A 19,684-nucleotide genomic window follows, 5' to 3' on the forward strand; every position below is an offset into this window, starting at 1 on the left:
CCGGGCTAGAGACACCTTCTCACCAACAGTCACCTTTCCCCCTGTGTCATTAAATCTTGCTGAGCCGCCCACAATTTATTGCTGTGCGCTTTTCTTTGCTGGGAGGTAAAAATAATCAGTTAAGGTCAAAACCCAGTTTGTATAAAGCAAGTTCACTGACAACAAAAAGCCTGAGAAGTGGGCACAAATACAATCAGCACACACTTTTCAAGCCACAGATGGATGTTTTTTTCTTGTCATCCCAGTCTTACAAAAAACAAAATCCAATACCAATGTATCGGCCGATATCTTTCTTAATCTATTTTCGATCTGTAGAGATAAATATACACATTCACTTTCTCAAATTGATTTCTAAAATGCAGTTATCAAACACTTGTGGAAAAGATATATAATGAAGAAAAGATGGTCACACAACTGGAAAGTAACTGCACATGTACGTCAATCACACCTTGACACACACAATTAGTGATAGTCACTGGATATGCTAATATCGGCCAATAATATCGGCTGGCTGATTTATCATGCAAGTGCATGGTCAAATGGAAAAAATGGACTTGAGCTTTTCCAGTATTATAACTGTTTACCACCAAATTTCACAACATATACCTGCACACATAGGTAGGCACAACAATCTGTCCAAAAATATTAACCAATATATAATATATATTAACCAATGATTTTTTTAAAAAGGAACCAGAACTCTATTCCAGGGTAAATCAACAAGAAGAAAACAAACCACTCGGGAACTCAGCATGCTGCCACCAACCACAATTCGTCCAAGTAAATGTCGGAGTGTATTTTAAACCTCCCTAATTGGACTGAACCATTGTTGGAGTTGGGGGGGGGGAACCTGAGAGAGAGTAAGCCTCACTGAGAAAAATCCAACACAAACAACAAACAGATCTGAACAGAACTGAATGACATTTTTTTTAAAATGCAATCAAAACAAAGTTATATCGTCTAGAAACACAATTATACTTGAGTTCCCTGTGTTAAAGAAATAAGGAACAATCAACGACATGAGAGCTCCATACTTTTGTTTGAACAGGCTCAGGTGGCCTCATTGAGCCTGGTGACTCTCCCAGTTGCAGGAAATGGATGGAAGCTGGTGCAGGTGACTTCTTTGATTGGATTGGCCCAATTGGGACACTGATTTATGCAGTAGTTGATTACACATATTTTTTTAAATGGCCTTGTTTGAACTTTAACTACGAATAAATGGGCTTGCAGGGCTAAGCCCTCCCTTTTTTTTTTAAATAACTTCCAACACACTATATCTCTAAATGGGCCCATTTTTTACAACCCAAGCACTGTAGCATCCAATGACAGACTCATTTGGGCAAAATTCATCGAGCCTATAGGTCCCCAAACCTTTGAACAATGACAATTGTAGCATTACAGACTGCAGAGATATTAAGAAATTTGCTTTTTAATCTCTTACCTCAAATAAACTCACGATTGTTAAGTAAACAAAAATTCTTGTGTAGAAAAAAACGCAATTCAGCTAATTATGTTTCCCCATTAATGGCAATTTCAATTATGTCTTAGCATCAACCTAACGAACTTGGCTATATATTCTGAGAAATTGTGTATCCCTGATGAAATGCAACAGCCCCCCATTGTTTCTTGCATGTACGATTGTTATAACAACCCAACAAAGTGGCAACATATGTTCAACAACTTGAAAATACTTTTTTTTTCCCTGACCTAAATGCAAACAAAAGATAAATGTTCCACTTTGAAACGTCTTAAAGCTGCCAGTTGGGGCACTGCCCAAATACTTGGTTTGAAGTCCTGCGTCTGACCAAGCAAGTAGCCAATCATTTTTGGGTGGCACAAAGGGTAGCCAATCATATTTCAAGAGGTGGGTGGAGGGGGAATAATGCCAGCTGAACTACACATGGGTATAAGATGAATATAAATGGTAGAAAAAAAATAATAAAAATGAAGTTTTGCCAATTTCTGTAAACACAGACCAATATCCATACTGGAAGTAATGTTTCTTTTGCATTCATTTATTTTTATTTGAAAAAAATATAACAACAAAAAACAAGCAACCCACATAAAGAAAAAAAAAGAAAAGAAAAGAAAAAAAAGAAAAAACCCACATTTTGCAAGTCACATTTTGCATTTTGCAGTCTTATTTTGAAAGTTATCTTTTCCATTATGTAAATTCCTTTGACAAGTAATTTCCAAGACTCGTGGGTTGGGGGGTCTCTCTTAAGCCAGTTCAATGTTATTGCCTTCTTGGCTGCTACGAGAAGTATATGTAATAAATAAATCATGGTTTCTGGGACCGCCCCGAGGATGGCCAGTAGAGGGACCCTTGGTAGATGGCGGTTAAAGGCTTTAATATGCGATTTTTCACACTTAAATGTATCAGAAATCAAGTATGTCCGTTGTCTATAACTCTCTGAGTCATGACTGTTTCCAATGAGTGAGAAGCTCCAGTCCCACTAGCTTTGTTGATATAGAAGTAATGTTTATCCAGCCGGCCCGGCCGCCCCCTCCTTTAGGCCCGCCCCCCTTGTATCAAAGCTCAGCCGCAGACCGCCCCTACACCGAGGGAAAAAGTGTTACAAATGGCGGACTCCAGTGCGAAGCGTACAACGGAAGACCTTCCACTGGCTGGTCCCCCACCTAAAAAATAACGGTCTTTTGCTAGAACAGCAGTAGACAAAGACCGGAGTCGAACTCGAATCAACATTGGGCTGGCTTTTCCACGATGGAGAGCCCTACGCTCAACGAAGGGGCTCGAACCCGACTCTGAGCTGGCGTTGCTTCTCCTGGATGCGTGAGATAGATTCCAGTGGTCCAGGCATAAACATTTCTATTTTTTTGTCACTGACTAGAGAAAAAAAATAATATCATACGCTCTGCTTATTTGAATGGTACCTAAGTGTTTAAAAGCACGGTCTTCCCATGTAATGTGCAATGTAAAGCTACAACCTAACTACAATATGCTAACATTAGCCCGCTAGCACAACAATGCCGGCCACAGGCTCGAGCTAAAACATGCATTCTTTCTAGATCTTTAAACGCCATTGTTTGTCATTGTGATCAATGTGGTTATTCTCATTTGCTGCTTTTTAGTACAACAGAACTGGCTTCGAAGCATTAGGCAACATCTGAATAGGCCAAGTAGAAGTAGTTGCAAAGCTAACAAGTTGCATAAGCGGTTATAAACAGTTGGGTATTATTACGAAAATATATACGGTCGTATAGTGGTGCCTAGATATGTTATACCTTCTTTGGGCCATTTAAAGGAGAATGATGTTTTTATTTGGTCTGTGATAAGCAAATTCAGCGCTATAGCTTCTGTTTTGTTAACATTAACTTTATATCCTGAAAGACTACCGAATTTAGCTAAACAATTCATCAATCTCGGGGTGGAATTCATAGGGTCTGATATGTACATTAGAACGTCGTCGGCATATAATGAGATTTTATGAATTTCATTGCGAATTTCTATCCCTTTAACTAGTTTACTATCTCTTATCACCTGTGCCAGTGGTTCAATGGATAAAGGAAATAGGAGCGGTGAAAGTGAGTTTTATGTATTTTAGATAGGAATTAATATTTTCTAAATTACTTTCATTATATTGGTCAGAATACAAATTTCTATAAAATTTAGCAAAAGTCTCTGAAATTTCATTTGGTTTGTACAGAAAGTGTCTATCAGGGCTATTACTTTGAATTTTTTGAACTGTTGTGAGGTTACATTGTTTTCTAACCTGAAATGCCAGGAGACGGCTAGCTCTGTTTCCGTTTTCATAATACTTTTATTGAGAAAATCTTAAACTTCTTTCAATTTTTTCTGTCAGAAGATTTTCAAGGTCCAATTTAGCCTGTTTGAGCTTGTGTAAATTTTCCCTGGACATGTTTTCTTTATGTTGTTAATCTAGCTTATTTTCTTTTTTTTCCAGTTCTATTTGTTTTGCTTCCCTTGTCTTTTTTAGAATTGAAGCAAGTTGAATTATTTTGCCACTCAACACCACTTTTGCTCCTTCCCAAAGTAGAATTGGGGATATATCCTCTTTGTTGTTATGTTCTAGATAAAATCCAAATTCATCTCTTAAAGCAGCCTGAAACGACGATATTCCCAATAGGGAGGTGTTCAGCCTCCATGTACTAGAGATGACTGCTCGTCCCACATACCAAACCATAGACACTGCTGCATGGTCCGACAGGGTTATATTATGAATTTTGCATTCTATAACATTCACTCCTGGCAATACATTTTTTTTTTTTAAATTAATGAATAAAAAATTTGGCAGGCCCAAGTTTTAGTTAGTTTTTAGTAATGTTTCTATAAAAGTATTGATTCATTTGACCTGCCTTAACCTTCTGGACTTTAGAGTTTCACTGCTCCATTGAGTTTTCAGTAATGGAAAAAAAAACTTGTTAGACACCCTCCAACAAGTCCTTACCCCACCTTCAATAATTTTTTCGGAGTGTGTATTTATTATGTTGGCTAACATGTCAAAGACCACCTTATGCCCTGTGAATAAAAAATATGACATCACCTCGACATTCACGGCTCAACACCTGAACCATCTGTCAGACGTAATAAAGGAGACATACGACTTTTAAACCCACCGCATCAGATTTGATTCAGTCAAATGCCTCTGTAATGCCCATCTTGAGTGCCTGTAATTCATTTATTCAGCAGTTTTTGCATATTATGGGATTTGAATGCAAATGGGCTGCTGAGTTTCGGGAGCCACGGCGCTCTGCTTGTGACGCCCAAGCGGGGATATCTTTAAAAACAGCAAGAGAAGCAGCAGCACTATTATCTTAAGTATTAAAAACCATGACATTGCACAGCGTAAATCCCATGCCCAATTGTTCCTTCTTTAAGACGGTGCAGGGCAGGAAAATAAAGCCACATGGATCCCTGCAGGGGCTTAACAAGTCGTTGAGAGGTAAAAGGACGGACCAAAGATAATGCCCTTGTAAGACTGAGAAAGTCCTCACCCGTTTAAACTGTGGATGACTCAAAACACGACAAGCCAAAGATTATCTGATCACTGGCTCTTATAGCATTTTCAAGCTGTGCCCGGTGGAGAATAAGGGGATACAGGCGGAAAATCCTTAACCTCATTAGACACAGAGGATTCAACAGCGCCGCGGAAAATTGCTCACAATCAGACCCAAAAAGAGGCTTCTGTTTTCCCCGCGAGGATTATAAATTCAGGAAGTGGCACTTTATCATTTATTATTTGTTATTTGAGAGTGTTGAGACAATTTTCAGGCCAGATGTTCAATCAAACAAGTCATTGTCTGGGACTCAAGAGCGCTGTAAACGCTCCCATGCAAAATGCCCAGTATGCTAAACAGCGCTCCTCAATCAGTGCCAATCCAGGAAACCTCGGCACGCTGAGCAATCGTGTAAAGTGGTCGAGGCAGCACCAGTCGAGGCCTCGTTCTTCTTTCCCGCTTCCACTTCGACAAGTGTTCCACAGTCCCTCAGATCTTGTCCCAGCCTAACGGAAGGAGTGCATCAATTGCTCGGCTGAATTTTTCATCCGTCTTTGTGCATGATTTCCCCCGTGGTCCCTCTTGTTGAAATGCGGGAGGGGAGGGTTTAGGTGGTTTCGTTTCAACATCGTCTATCTGCTCTGTCGTCTTATCTAAAAAAAAAAGGAGTCTTCCCAAAGTGTGATTGAGCGCTGAGTTAAGTGGTCGACGGCGGAGAGCTTTCTTGGCTCCTTTTTTTTGCCTGATGAGGTGAGGGTAGGGCACAGATGCCCGTTTCTGCACCGGCAAGCAGATGCACTCCGCGCCGGGGATTCTTTCCTTTCAATTAGTCCCGGCAATCAATGCAATCTGTGTTTGGTAATCTGCTGCACTATCATTCTGGCAGGGGGGGGGGGGGAGGAAACACAACAGAAAGAAGGGCCAGGGAGTGGGAGAAAAAAGTGGCTATGGGAATCAGAAAGCGTTATTATTGAGACAACAGTTTTGAAATTAATTGAAATCTATTTTGATAACAATGTTTGATTAATTGTTCTCAAAGTTCTGCCAACATGGGAACATATTGGGCTGCAGGCAGGCCAAAACAATCACTTTAGAAAAATCAATTAAGAGAAATGGTCAGGAATGCAACTCATGTGGAAGTAAATAGACCCGGTCATATAACTGTATCTTTAGTTATGGTTTCAGTTGCCATGGCGGGAAAAACAAAAACACCCTATCGAATTAACTGTTAACTAGCAGCGCGAGCAATTTGGGATTAAGTGTCTTTCCCAAGGACACTTCAGACATGTTGCTACAGGAGCTGGGGATTGAACCCCTAACCCTCCGGTTGAGAGACGACCGACTCTACAAACTGTACCACTGCCGCCCTCCAAATCTGCATCTACTAAATGGATGTTGGAGGCAGTAACATCTGATCTAATTACCAATATCAGTATTCCCCATTTTATTACCATTATAGTTGCGAACGCTAATATTGGAATATTCAGTCTATTAACATACACTGTTGTTCCTGCTAATACAATACATACTGTTACCACTATTACTGGTATTGTTGCCATAAATTAGGGCTGTCAGCATTAACTAGTTAATCAGGATTAATTAATGCATTCATGTTTTTAACCGTGATTAATGTCATGCTAATTTGTCCCTTTAGGCACACCGTAGATTAGCCTCCTCAGTGTCTTCCTATAGTCGCAATGATGGAAAAGAACGAATTGATTTCACTTGAAAAAACTCTCAGACAGCTCAGCTCACAAGTCCAAAGTAATATTTACCTTCACACATCAACAATTCACTTTTTTACCGGTCCTTTGAGCTATTTTCATTTAGTCTTTTATCCCCAACGAGTTCCTTTTTTTAATTTTAGTTAATGTCATGACCACTTGATCGACCAGAGGGTCCTATCTTTATTTCAAAATAAAAGCAGGGTTGAATTCAAACATCAAGTGAAGTAGTCTCAGCTTAAGACAGTTTAAAATGTTCAAAATAAAAGCCTAACAATATTTGTTTTAAAAATGTGAAATAATGGCATTAAAACATGAAAAATGGGATTAATCGCGATTAACTATTGAAATAAAGCGATTAATCGTATGTTATTGTCATTTTGGTAAAGTGTCTTGGGATTACATTTGTTGTGAATTGGGGCTATACAAATACAGATTGATTGATTGATATTAACAATCGTGGATTTTTTCCCCCAAAACAATCTGTCTTTAACTATTCAAAAAGAAACCCAACAATTAAAGAATTGATATATAATGTTTAAATTGGTGAACCAATAACTGTAGTCTAGACTGAAATGCTTCTGTAACTTTTGCCTAGTTTTCCACTGATTGATTGGCTACAAAAAGTTCATTTTTGTTTTTGAAATAATTCAGCATCTATTTTTTTAGCATTGGCACCGAAGTTTGTGGTCTTTTCTTTTGAGCACTACTACACGTCTGACATTTGTAGGGTTTTTTTGTGAAATGTCATGACATCTATTAAATGGATTGGCTGAAATTTGGTAAACTCAGTGACATTCTTGTTCCACTCAGGATGAGTTATAAAAGGCTGTTGATCCATTTACTTTTCTACCAATGTCATATGTGTTTTGTGCATATTAGCAAATGTCAGCTTTAGCCATGTTAACATTGTACCTATTAAACCAGGCTAAAACCAACTGTTAGCATGTATACAGTATAGTATCCTAAAGCAATGCCGTGGCAGTGCTGTGGCGTCATCACTATGGGTGTGCAATGTTGGTGTCATTCTCCCAAGAATGAACACTTACTGTTTATGGTCATTTTTGTGTGGTGAAAAGCAGCCTACCAAGAGGTGGACATTTTAAAGTACAGCACAGTGATTGGCTATTTGCGATGGTATGCATATGTCCACCATATAATCATCTCCACTTTTTAAATTTAGCTTTTGTGCACCCTGATTTATTTAACATTTAGCAGTTTTTTGAATTTTGTATTATGAAAACAACATCCTTGCACCCGTGCTGTGTGAGAGTGTGCAATATTTTATCTTCAAAAGCAATCAAAACTCGGTTGGTAAAGCAAATCCAAAGACAGTTTCGAGCATTCAAGATGGAGTATAGCATAAAGGGGAGCAAATTGGAGCTCTGAGTGCAAGCAGGTTGGATTCAAGTAGATTTAAAAGTAATTAGATGTAACCACGAGTTATAAGAATCCAAGACAGAACATTGTAGATGACTGCAGATGTTTTATCTTCCGCACTCACAGCTGCAAATGCATTATATCTATGCTATATTGATTTTTAATGGAAACTAGTAGCAGCCTTTGCACACAAAAAAGGCCATTGGTAATCATTGGTTTAAACACTAGTCCCGCCTCTGACAAGGAAAATAGCCGATAACAGTTTAGGATTTTTTGGGTGGCCAATCAGATTTCTAGGGTGGCCGATGTCACCCCTGGCCAGCCCTCTGGACACACCCCTGCGCTCAGAGAAAAGCTGTTCTCTGCTAAATGCTTCATCACACTGCCTTAGTTAATAGCAATAAAAAAAAGTCACAAAGAGTACTCTAGAAGCGTGCAGATTTCCTGGGAATTGAGCAGATATCAACATTAAAGTACGGAAATTAGCCTATGCTATGAGATCAGCACTTTAATGTTGAAAAGGCTGCAACTTTGACTTAAATTCTAGCAGTGAATACAACAACGCACTGAGGTTGCACCAAGTTTATGATGAGTTTAAGAAACATTCACTCATGAAGAATATGAGATTTAAGCTCTCACACGGTTAAGTCGGTGGGAACAACATAGAACCAAATCAGCACTACGTTCAACATGTTCCGATATAAGCAGCAAAGGAGGTTGTGAGGAAACTTTGCAAGTACTCTGAAATAGTATGGATGGGGAACAAAAATAAGAGCTAATTTCATCCACCGATTAGCATATCAATCTAATCATCATACACATGCTGGATCATCAGAATAATGTACATCCATCATGATCACTGAAACCATCGTTTCTCACGTGAGCAGAGACAGGAGATGCCTCGGTGCCAATTTCACACTCAGGGTCACAGTCGCTTCTTCAGTTCCTGTTAAGTCGCGCTGTAAAGTAGGAGTGAAGTGATATGTTAAATTAAATGAATAGTGTTTGCCGATGCCATTAATCTAAAACAATACAGATAATGTTACGCTCCAGGTGCCACCTAGCTCATTTATTATATCTGTGAAGTCACTTTTAATTGCTTCTTTTTTTTTTCTTCTCTCTAAACAACAAACTCCCACGATGCCTTTCTCTCATCGTTACAGTTCCCCTCAGGTGAAATAGTTAGGTGACATAGATGTATAGCTGTTTCATTATGCCATGGTTGAGTATTTTGAAAGACTGTGGCAGCCTGGAACGCCACTTAATGCATATTTGGTAATTTGCTTCCTTTGGATTATTGCAAAGAAGTGAGATATTATTTAATGCATAACTAAAGCAAAGGCTATGGCTTCAGTCAGTTAAGGCACTAGGAAACAATTCAAGAGGTGACCCTTCAACCAGTGCTCATCGCTTTTAGTACCCTATTGACCAATCAAATAGGAAACCAGTGAAAAAAAGTGTGAAAAAACCACCCAGATGATAATTTCTGTTCCATCACTTTTCACACTTCAATATTTATATATTTATCCCATTGCCCTGTCTTCTTCTTTTATCTCACTGTCACCTTCTTCAGCCTATTAAATCAGGTTGCATTACCCTCATTCATGTCCTCTCTGCCCCAGCCCTAGGTTGGAGACTGACCCTTAGCCCTTTGAAGCATATCATCCCCACCCACTCCCCAAATGGACTTGGTAAATGGACTTGAGATTACATCGTATGTCACACATACCATTCACACCCATTCAAACACTGAGGCAGTGGTTGGTTGGGAGCAACTTGGTAGAGTGTCTTCCCCCAAGGAGACATCGGACATGTAGCCGCAGGAACTGGGGATCGAACCCCCGACCTTCCAGCTGAGAGACATCCGACTCTACCAACTGAGCCACTGCCGCCTAAAATGTCCTGTCTCTACCCGCCACCATTTCAAGTAAAGGCAAAAAAAATCTGTTAATTTTGGCAAATGCCAGGTGGCTAGAAAAACATCATCAATGACCGGAGTGTAATTAATGGGAAAAACTGACTCGACCAGAAGATGTTGAACCGCTCATCTGATTAGAGGGTAGAAGGTCCCAGCATTGTCGTCACCTTTGCTTACCCATTGAAGTGGATCCATCCATGTAATGTAAGAGGTCAAGCAGAGATAATCTAATGAAATCAAAGCAGAAAAACAGAGTTGGAAGCCAAAAAAATCTAATGAAATGGATTACAAGGGAGCAAAAAGGTGGATTGGAAAAGGTCAGAGGGAAAATGAAAATAAATATTGCAGGGCTTATGCTGTAAAAAAAAAAAAAAAAAAAAAAAAAAAAAGGTTGAAATGACCACCATTATTTTCAGACTGGTTTTGATGAAAACTTCCAGGACTGGATTAATTAAAATTTTGATTTCATTCAATGAAGTGATGAGAAAAATTCTTATTGCTTTAGCTTAAGGGACCTCCTTTGAACCAACATTATAACGAGCAACTAAATTACGTCTTGCACATTATGCATGTATTTAAAACAAGTTTCAGCTCATGCAATGTATTCTGAACGACAACCAAAAGCATTTTGCCATTTTTCAACAGCTTGTGAAAGAGATGCAGGACAGTAGTATACAATAGTGTCATCAGCATAGAAATGTAAGGTAGCATTTGACACATTATGAACCAGAATTTTCACATACATAGTAAACAAAAGTGGACCGAATACAAAGCCCAGTGGCACACCCTTGTGGACAGACATTATGTATGAGTATAGACCATAATACCTAATGTACTGAGACCGATAACTTCGAGTAAGAAAACCAAGCAACCGCTTCTTCTGAGAGTTCTGAGCTCAGAAGTCTAAGCTTTAAAACATAATGGTCAACTGTGTTGAAAGCTTTTGCCAAATCAATAAAGAGTGCAGCACAATGGTGCCTCTTGTCAAGTGCTACAGAAAAGTAATTCACCACTTCCAGCACAGCTGTGATAGTGCTATGCCTTTTTCTAAAACCCGATTGAAAAGCTGATAAAACAGCATTGGTGTATAGAACTCCTTGAGTTGAACGCTCACAAGAGATTCAAGGATTTTAAAGAATACTGACAAATACGATGTAGGCCTAAAGTTATTTAAAATACTGGGATCACCCCCTTTCAATAAAGGGAGGACAAAGGCTGTATTTACTGTCAAAAGAAACTCTCTAACATACCAGTTTAATGGATCACACACTCAATAGTGGATAACTAGCAGCATTGAACAGTTCCACTCCTGCCAAGACTTTGCAAACGGCTGCTTGAATATGCTATGATGCAACAAACAGCAGTTCTCATTAAGATGAATGCAGAATAGCACAGCCAGATAATGCATGATTCATGGTCAGGGCTTGGTGCAGGAGGTGCATCTCCCCTTATTTGCATGACGGGTAGCCAGCATGCGAGAATTTGATGGAAAATCTATTTTGCTTACTCTCCAGGTAAAGACCAACAAAGAAATCAATTAAAGCGGGATAGCACACTTAGGTGCACTTAACACCCTTGTCACGCTCAGATAAGTTGCTGCATATGTAATTTCCGAGCTCACCATATGACAGTGCATCTCCTGTTCTGCAAAATCAGTATTTTTTCCCCCTTTTTTTACCTTTCTTATTGTCAAGAACCATTCCAAATCCAATCATTGCAAATTTACATGGACAACAAGAAAAATATATGGGTGACTAATTCTTAAATATGAAATATATATGGATGATAACACACTTATTTTCTCTAAAAATCAGCAATAAATGTATTTTTTGAAGTTAGACAGTGTGCATGAGTTTGCATTTTTGCAATTTTCAAATTTTTCAAGGGTGCTATTATTTGTGACTTTGGACATCCCTCTTTTTGAGTCCTCAAAGACTTAAGGTCAAAAGTTTTGTTGCCATTGTTTTGGTTTCCTTAAAGTATCTGATTAATAGAGATTTAAAGGCTTAATTACTTAAAAGTCACATATTTTGCTAAAATAACCTTGTTTATCTAACACTAATATGTGTCCCTGGCCTGTCTACAATCAATCCAATTATGAGAATTGTCCATTCTCTCTGTCTTTTGCCTGCCCCACCTTTCAGAAAGTGTGTGCTCAAACAGGCCGTTTGGAGATTTTCCCTTCATGACATCACAAAGGGCAGTAACCCCTCCCCCAGGTGGGTGACACTCCCACAGTTTTGTGTTTGTTCTGCCCTCTTAAGTCAACCTTTGCAACGTAAACAACAGAACATGGAGCAAGAAAGCCCATGGCACATCCCCTTCCAGGGAGGAGCGTGGTCAGACACAGCTCATTTGCATTTAAAGGTACAGACACAGAAACAGCCTGTTCTGAGCAGGGCTGAAATAGAGGGGTTTATAGGCTTGATCAAATACAGGATCAGAGTGGATTTAGAACAAGAAACTTCACAGACTTGTTTTGTGGAGCTCTGAGACTTGTTTAAAGTGGTTGAAAAGGATTCAAATATGTGACCTTTAAATTTGTGTATGCAACCTTTATGCCCCTCCTGCAGTAGTCAGTGCCCCAATTGGGCCACCCCAGTCAAAAAAAAAGCATGGACGTGCCCCTGCAAGCGTACTAAAGACACTTTAGTTCTAAAGGTCATCTAAGACACTGTCAGTGCCACTGTGGGACTATGAAATGTCAATCAAAATTTGCAGCCTAAGTGCATGCTGAGTCATCTGCTCTGCAGTGAGCGTTGTCAGAAAGAACACAGGAAAAGAGTCCGCGTTGACATCAAAGCTCTAGCAAGGCTTGGACTGTGGTCATGAGTTGTCTTCCTCCCAACTTTAAATTGGATTAGATAGAATAATAAACAGATCTACTCACATACACGGACACACATGTTTCATCTATCTTGCTGTCATTGTCTCTTTGTTGTCTTTATACTAACAACAATTTCAAGTCTCTGGTGCAGAGAACCGAACTTATCAAATCACATAACCCCTGTCAGAATCTGGCCTGTGAAAGACGCACTGCGGTACAATACAGCTCCTCCACGACAGCACATTCTGAGTTTTGAGCTTTATATTTCCAAGCCTGCATTTAGCATGCTCATCAAGGGCAACCTCTGTCACAACAATATGTGAGTGAGATCTTCCTCTTAAACTCCCAATCAGGGTGAAGATGACAAGAGAAGCTGTGCAAAGAGACGAGGCTGTTAGTGAAAGATGGCAAGTTTCCAGCAGATTCATCATTTATAATGATGCTAACTTTCATTTAGCTGACAGGGAGCTAAATTAAACAGGTGCATGGATTGGGACATAGGGGACTCATGTAAAATTGGCTGCCATTCCCTCCCAAATTGTGACATTTTGCGATCTGAATCAATGCGCACTGCCAAATGTGGTACTTTCATACAAACTCATGAATCGTCATACACCTGCCTGTTAGCGCAAATGATGCTCTGTAGTCAGATACATTTTTTTTTACCCAACTACCCACCAGGCAGTGAAGAATCAAGGGGAAAAAAAGAAGCTGAGATATTCCCAGTCTCCCTTAAAGGAGCGAAGGAGTTGGTGGGTAAACATTAGCATCTTGTGCACAGTTTACTGACATCATGTTATAGGATTTCTTCTGGTTTGCTTTGGTGCTTGCTGCAATGTAAAGCTGTAAGGCTGTAAACTGCTTTCTGTTGCGTCTGTACACTGACTTAAAGAGAGAATGTGTACTTTTTGAAAGAAGCAATAAAAGTCATTCAAATGAAAAATTGCACTTCAGCAAACTGCTCCAATGAAGTCAGGGGTTTTGCGGCTGAAGCCCGACTTGGTTATGTATGTAGCGTTAGCTCAAGGTGACAAACGTTAGCAAACATTAGGTAGACATAACTGCAACAATGAAGTCAGGGGTTTTGCTGCTAAAGCCCAACTTGGTTTTGTATGTAGCATTAGCTTAAGGTGACAAACGTTATCTGATAGATACATGTAGCCATCACACCCAGTCACAGCTGGGATCAGCCCCCCTGTGACCCCAAATGGCAAAAGCGTGATAGATAATGGATGGATGGAATTTTAAATATCTACCAAAATAAAATGAATACCCACTAATTCCCCTCCTGCACCATCTGGCATTTATGCCTTGTTTTACACTTGTGAACTATAAATAGAAGAAATTGTGTAGTGTGTTTCCAAGTGTTTCATCAGCTCTACAGATACTGTAGACCTTGCCACAATGCAACATTTTAATTAAATCATCAAGAAATCAAATAAATGGACAAGCTAATGGATTGGATAAATGGTTTGTTTCCCCTGGTCACCCAGAACAAAACAACTTACGCTGGAACAGTATTCCAATATTGCTATTTTGGCTAGCCGTTAGTCATTAGCGTATAATGTTCACATTGATTTTTTTCCGCTTTTATAAAGTGTGTCTCCTTGAATAATACGCAAGGCATCTCTCCAAAAAGCCTGGAGTTCAAACGAAGGTCTCCCACTCAAAAGTGCCAAGTGGCTTCGGAGCGTCTGGCTCACAGGTTCTAATACGATTTCAGAAACAGTCTGGGAGTTCACCGCTGTCCTCTGATATCCCGTCTGGGGAGGCAGCCGAACAGCAAATGAAAACACATTACGGCACACACTCGTGTTGTCGTCTGCGATGACTAGAGCAAATGTGAAGGGAATATTAAGTCGCATATGTATCAGCAGGTACAGCCCACCCCCCACCCCTTTCCAAGGGGTGTATTGGAGTGACAGGAATTTACAAGTGCTTTCACTTATGAACACACACTTCAACGCTGTATGCGGGCAGCATAAATGAGATTGTCAGTGGTTATCTGAAGTTAATCTCGTTCATTTTAAAGAGGTCTTTGATGTGTGACTTGAAAACAAAACACGCCTGATAGAGGAACAAGGCTGTGTCCTTGTAATTTCAGTCTGAGATAAGCAGTAGGACCCTAGCACTGTCATACATTAAAAATAACAAAATACTGCCGGCCGATTTGTATTCAATTTCTTCCCCAATCTGCTCCACAATGCTGCCAAAACTGAAATCATTATCACTGCAAAACTATTCAGCCCCGAAGGATTCTAACCTCGTTGTGACCTGGTGAAAAATACTGTATTAAAACCTCACTTTGAAAATTTGGTATGTCAGCATCAAGAGTCATTCCAGACTCAATCCAAGGGGGCAGAAGGATCCAAACACTCTGTATTCAGCCAACAGGGCAACCAGCTCAATTCAGAGACTTCAAGGGGGGAAGAGATAAGGCAAGTAGATAAGAGCACTGGAGGCAATGTAAGGTGAAAGTGAGTGGGTGCTCTTCATTGAGACTCAGCAAAAAGTAAGGGAGTGAAAGAGTTACACAGAGCGAAGAGAGAGAGAGAGGGGTATTCACCTAATAAACTTGCACAGACGCTGCAAGACTACTGAAATATTAAGAGACTAGAATTACAGCCATGTGATTGTATGCCTCCACAAATCTATGAATCTATTCATGTTTCCCACAGAATGTCACTGTGGACGCAAAGGAGGGTGTGTTTCTATATTTCAAATATCTAACAATGCAATTCCCCTAAAAGCACAAGTAGTAGTATCATTTAGTTTATAATAAATAGTTCAAACAATAATATCCGAAAGAGTCTCTGTGAGTATTTGAATGTCAGAGGACCTTTTCTGAAATCTGAAGTACTCTATAGACATTACTGAGACACCATGGTCATAAGAATGGGAAGTCTCAGTGACTTAGGACCATCAAAGACAAAAATAAATCAGTTCAGCCCCGGAGCCATATGGAAGGTTGTGAAGAAAAAAAGAAAAACGTGTGAATGTTTTTTTTTTTTTTTTTTTTTTTTTTATCTTGTCTTGTTGTGTTGTTTGTATCTTTGTTGGTATCCATTCACACAGATTCATTATGTGAGCCCACTGATTTGCAATGTTTTTGTAAACTGTGAGCATGAATTTGTAAACTAGTTGTGGCTTTGTAGACATGAGCACAGATTTGTAAACTGTGGACATGAATTTGTAAAGTAGTTGTGGTTGTGTAAACATGAGCACAGATTTTTAAACTGTGGGCATGAATTTCAAAAATGTAGGAACGGTTTTGTAAACTGTGGGCATGTTTTATGTAAACTGTGAGCATGAAATTGTTAACTAGGTGTGGTTTTGTAAACACGAGCACACATTTTTAAACTGTGGGGTTTGTACACATGATTTCTTTCTTCTGAGGTTGCTAACCTAAGCTAATCCTATGCTAGCCTCTAACTTATAGGTTGGTTTTGGAATCAAATGGTGAAATTGAAATTAAAATATTTTGACCAGGTGGTGGATTTGTGTTCAATCTGATGAAGTTCCTTCTGGGTATTGCTGATTTATCTTGTTAACAGGAATTAAAACAGAATAAGATGATAGTAACCTTAAATGTTGACCCTTGACGTATTGTTTTAACACTCAAAAACCATTTTATATTTACTTCCAAGTGGCTGTTTCTGCCAAATTCTAAGTAAATTTAATTAAATTTAAGTAAAATTAGCGGGATATTATGTACAAAACAATGAAACAATGTGAGGCTACAGTGACCTTGGAGCTTTGACCTATAACCACACAAATGGATTCAGTTCATCACAAAGACAAAATGAACATGTATGCCAAGCTTGAAATTCCCTCCAGTTGTTCCTGATATACAAGTTCACAAAAATGGAATGAATGTTTGGACAACTCAAGAAATGAGGCATGAATAGTGGCTTATTATTGGAAACTTGAGGGTTTTGTCTCTTACTGTAATTTAGGGTTAATTTGTTGACCGTTTCTTATACATCCAGTGGGAAAGAGAGGTAACCGAGGGACGTGAAGGCCAGTTCACACAAAGAGCTATCATGCATGACACATCTTCAATATTAGTTTAGAAGTTGAACCCTTCAAACACCGGAGACTTATCTTTAGTCTCAATGTCTCATCAGGAATTCCTTTTTGCACCTCATCCTGTTTTGCAAGAATAGGCCTTCATTATTTACCAACCTCTTATCGGATCAGTGTTTGGTTGAACTTTGGTGAACTCTTGACGTTCAAATTCTGCACAGCATCTCAAAAGCAAAAGCGTCTTGACAGTGCTGACCTTTTGAGGAAACGTAGAGCCAGAGAGTCCAATGCGGAGGAAGCTATCATAGCTTATTATCTATGTTGCACTATACACTTTTATTTAACCTCCCTCTGTCTGAGTTATACGGCTCCACTAAAGAGGAATGTTACCAGACATTTATGAGGTCGAAGGAACAGATGCGTTCCATAAAAAAATACTCTGAATAGACCTAAAACAGTACATAGAAAATAGGAAAAAGTGCGGAACACTGTGGTCATTGAATGAGTACTAACATGCCCTGGTCATGCTTTTGTGTTAGCCATGTAGCCTGGCAGCCAATTATTTTTTAAGACCACTAACAGGACTTCAATTTGAACTTTGGGGTGAAGGTAATGGCAAAGGGATCAATTGAAATGATGCAGGAGTTCCTTTGAACACAGGTTAAGTCTTGAAATTACAGTGGAAGTAGCAAAGAAGATTAGTTAAGTGTTAGCACCTGAAAAACTCTGCATTTGCCAATGAAGTGATTTGGCTTTTCACCTTGGAACCTCCAGAAAAACCACTGGGTTAGGGTAAGGGTGGGCTAATCCTCTGAACTCTGTCAACCTCTGAGCAAATATCTAGAGCATCATCCCTGAGGCTGGCAACCAAGTGGTAGAAGGGTCACTGGGAGTTTCACAAGATTGCAGCAGCCTGAAACACACCTACTCAGAAGCAGATAACATTGGCAACAGATTTTGGGTTGAAATTGAAACTCAAGTGTTGTGTGAAAACTCTTGGATGTTATTTTTAGTCAAGTCATTCCCGAGCCCAAGAGTGAGCCCAACGTGAGACAAGTGAACCCCAAATGAAATGAATACAGGCCAAGCAAACAAACCCTGACTGAACTCAAGAGAGATGCATTTTCCCGGAAACTTAAAAAATTTGGATGGTGCCCTATCTCCTGGTTCTTCCCACTCCAATAAGTCAGAGCAGCTGTTTGTTTTCAGCCTGAAGGGATTTGATTGGAGTTGCCTGACATGTGAGTTGAGGCCTTTGTCAAAAAGGGGGAGCAGGGGCAAAAACAAACCAAATAACTTCAGTGAGCGCAGAAAGTGCTGAAAAACCTGTCGCCCAACTTGACGACAAACAAGTTCCAGTGTTTGAAAAGTGGTGGTGTGGTTTCGGTAGATTGAACAGACACGCCCTCAGAGATTACAGCAACATTTTCCAAGATCTTGAGAGAGATCAAATGCACAGTGCCAATAAGTCAACAGGTGGTCACAAATCCACAGGGGGCACAAAAATCATCAAACCGAAAGCTGCTCACAGGAGCTTTAAGGTAAGGTTTGTTTACAATGGGACCCAATTTTGAGAGGTTCAATTTTAGATAAACTTTCTGTTTTTTATCTGGCAACTCATGTTCAGTAAGTAAATGTCCGCATTCAAATCCTCCATTGAAATTTCACAAAATCCTTATATCAAGAGATTGACACCTGGAAACACGACAACCAGCTACCCCAATACTTGTGACTATAAAACATTTGATTGGACGCCAATATGACATTGAAAAACTGAAAATTGGCAAATGTACAAGACTGTGTACATAATTTTCATCTGAAGTCAAGAAACTACCCGTCCCACAATCCTTTGCAAACGATGTCACTCTTATTAAAGTAACTTTTGTTGTTCTTATAGTGTTGATACTGTACAAGTGTTGTAATACCTTGTAGTTTGTGTTGATAAATATATAAATTACATTAATTGCAGAATAACAAGGTTATTAGTACATTTCCTGTTAGCTAACTAAGTAGCTAGCCTGCTAGCAAAAATAGCCATTTGCATCTTAATATTTACAGTCAATGGTTCTCATATGGCTCTGAGGGGGTGGGAAAAACTACCATGGTAACATCAAGTTCCACCAATCAGAGACGTTGTCATGCCACTCTACTGTGGGATTGTGGGTAGTGTAGTTCTTTTCCCCGATAATCGCAAATAAACCATGTTTTTACTCTCCTACAGGAGCATATACCATCGTTTCACACTCAGGTAGCTCGTAAGTCTACCTGTGATGGTTATGACATCATGGCTGATAATCAAATCCACTATGGAGAAAAATAATGGGTTATTAATAATGGATTTTTACTTCCAAACACACACTGTTGAGCCCTATACACTGCTGTAAGGAGATCTATTCTCATCACGGCTCTGCAGCCTGCTTGCAGGTTACCTTCTACAGAGGCATAATTAGAGCATATTAGTGTCAGTCTTTCTTGTGTGGGTGCGTGCATCTTTGTGCATACATTAGCAGTTTACTCAGGTGCTCTAAATCTGCTCCATCACGATCAGCAATCGGCTGTTACAACACCCCTGGTTTTAAATGAAGCACATCGGATTTACAGGCTAATATATTAAAATAAAATAAAAGTAAAAGGGTCCTTTGTTATCAGTGTCCATTATGGATGACAAGGACACCTCCTAACTGGGCCTAAAAAATGGAGTTGAATATATTTTCATGTATTTTAAAGTCCCTTTAGAAGAGTTTGATTTATTTTATCAGTCCCATAAGCCGCTTTAAGGTGCCCATGTAGCGTGCAGAAGAACATAAATCAACCTGTTCATGAGATCAG

Source organism: Labrus bergylta, chromosome 24, assembly GCF_963930695.1.
Source record: "Labrus bergylta chromosome 24, fLabBer1.1, whole genome shotgun sequence".
Taxonomy (NCBI): Eukaryota; Metazoa; Chordata; class Actinopteri; order Labriformes; family Labridae; genus Labrus; species Labrus bergylta.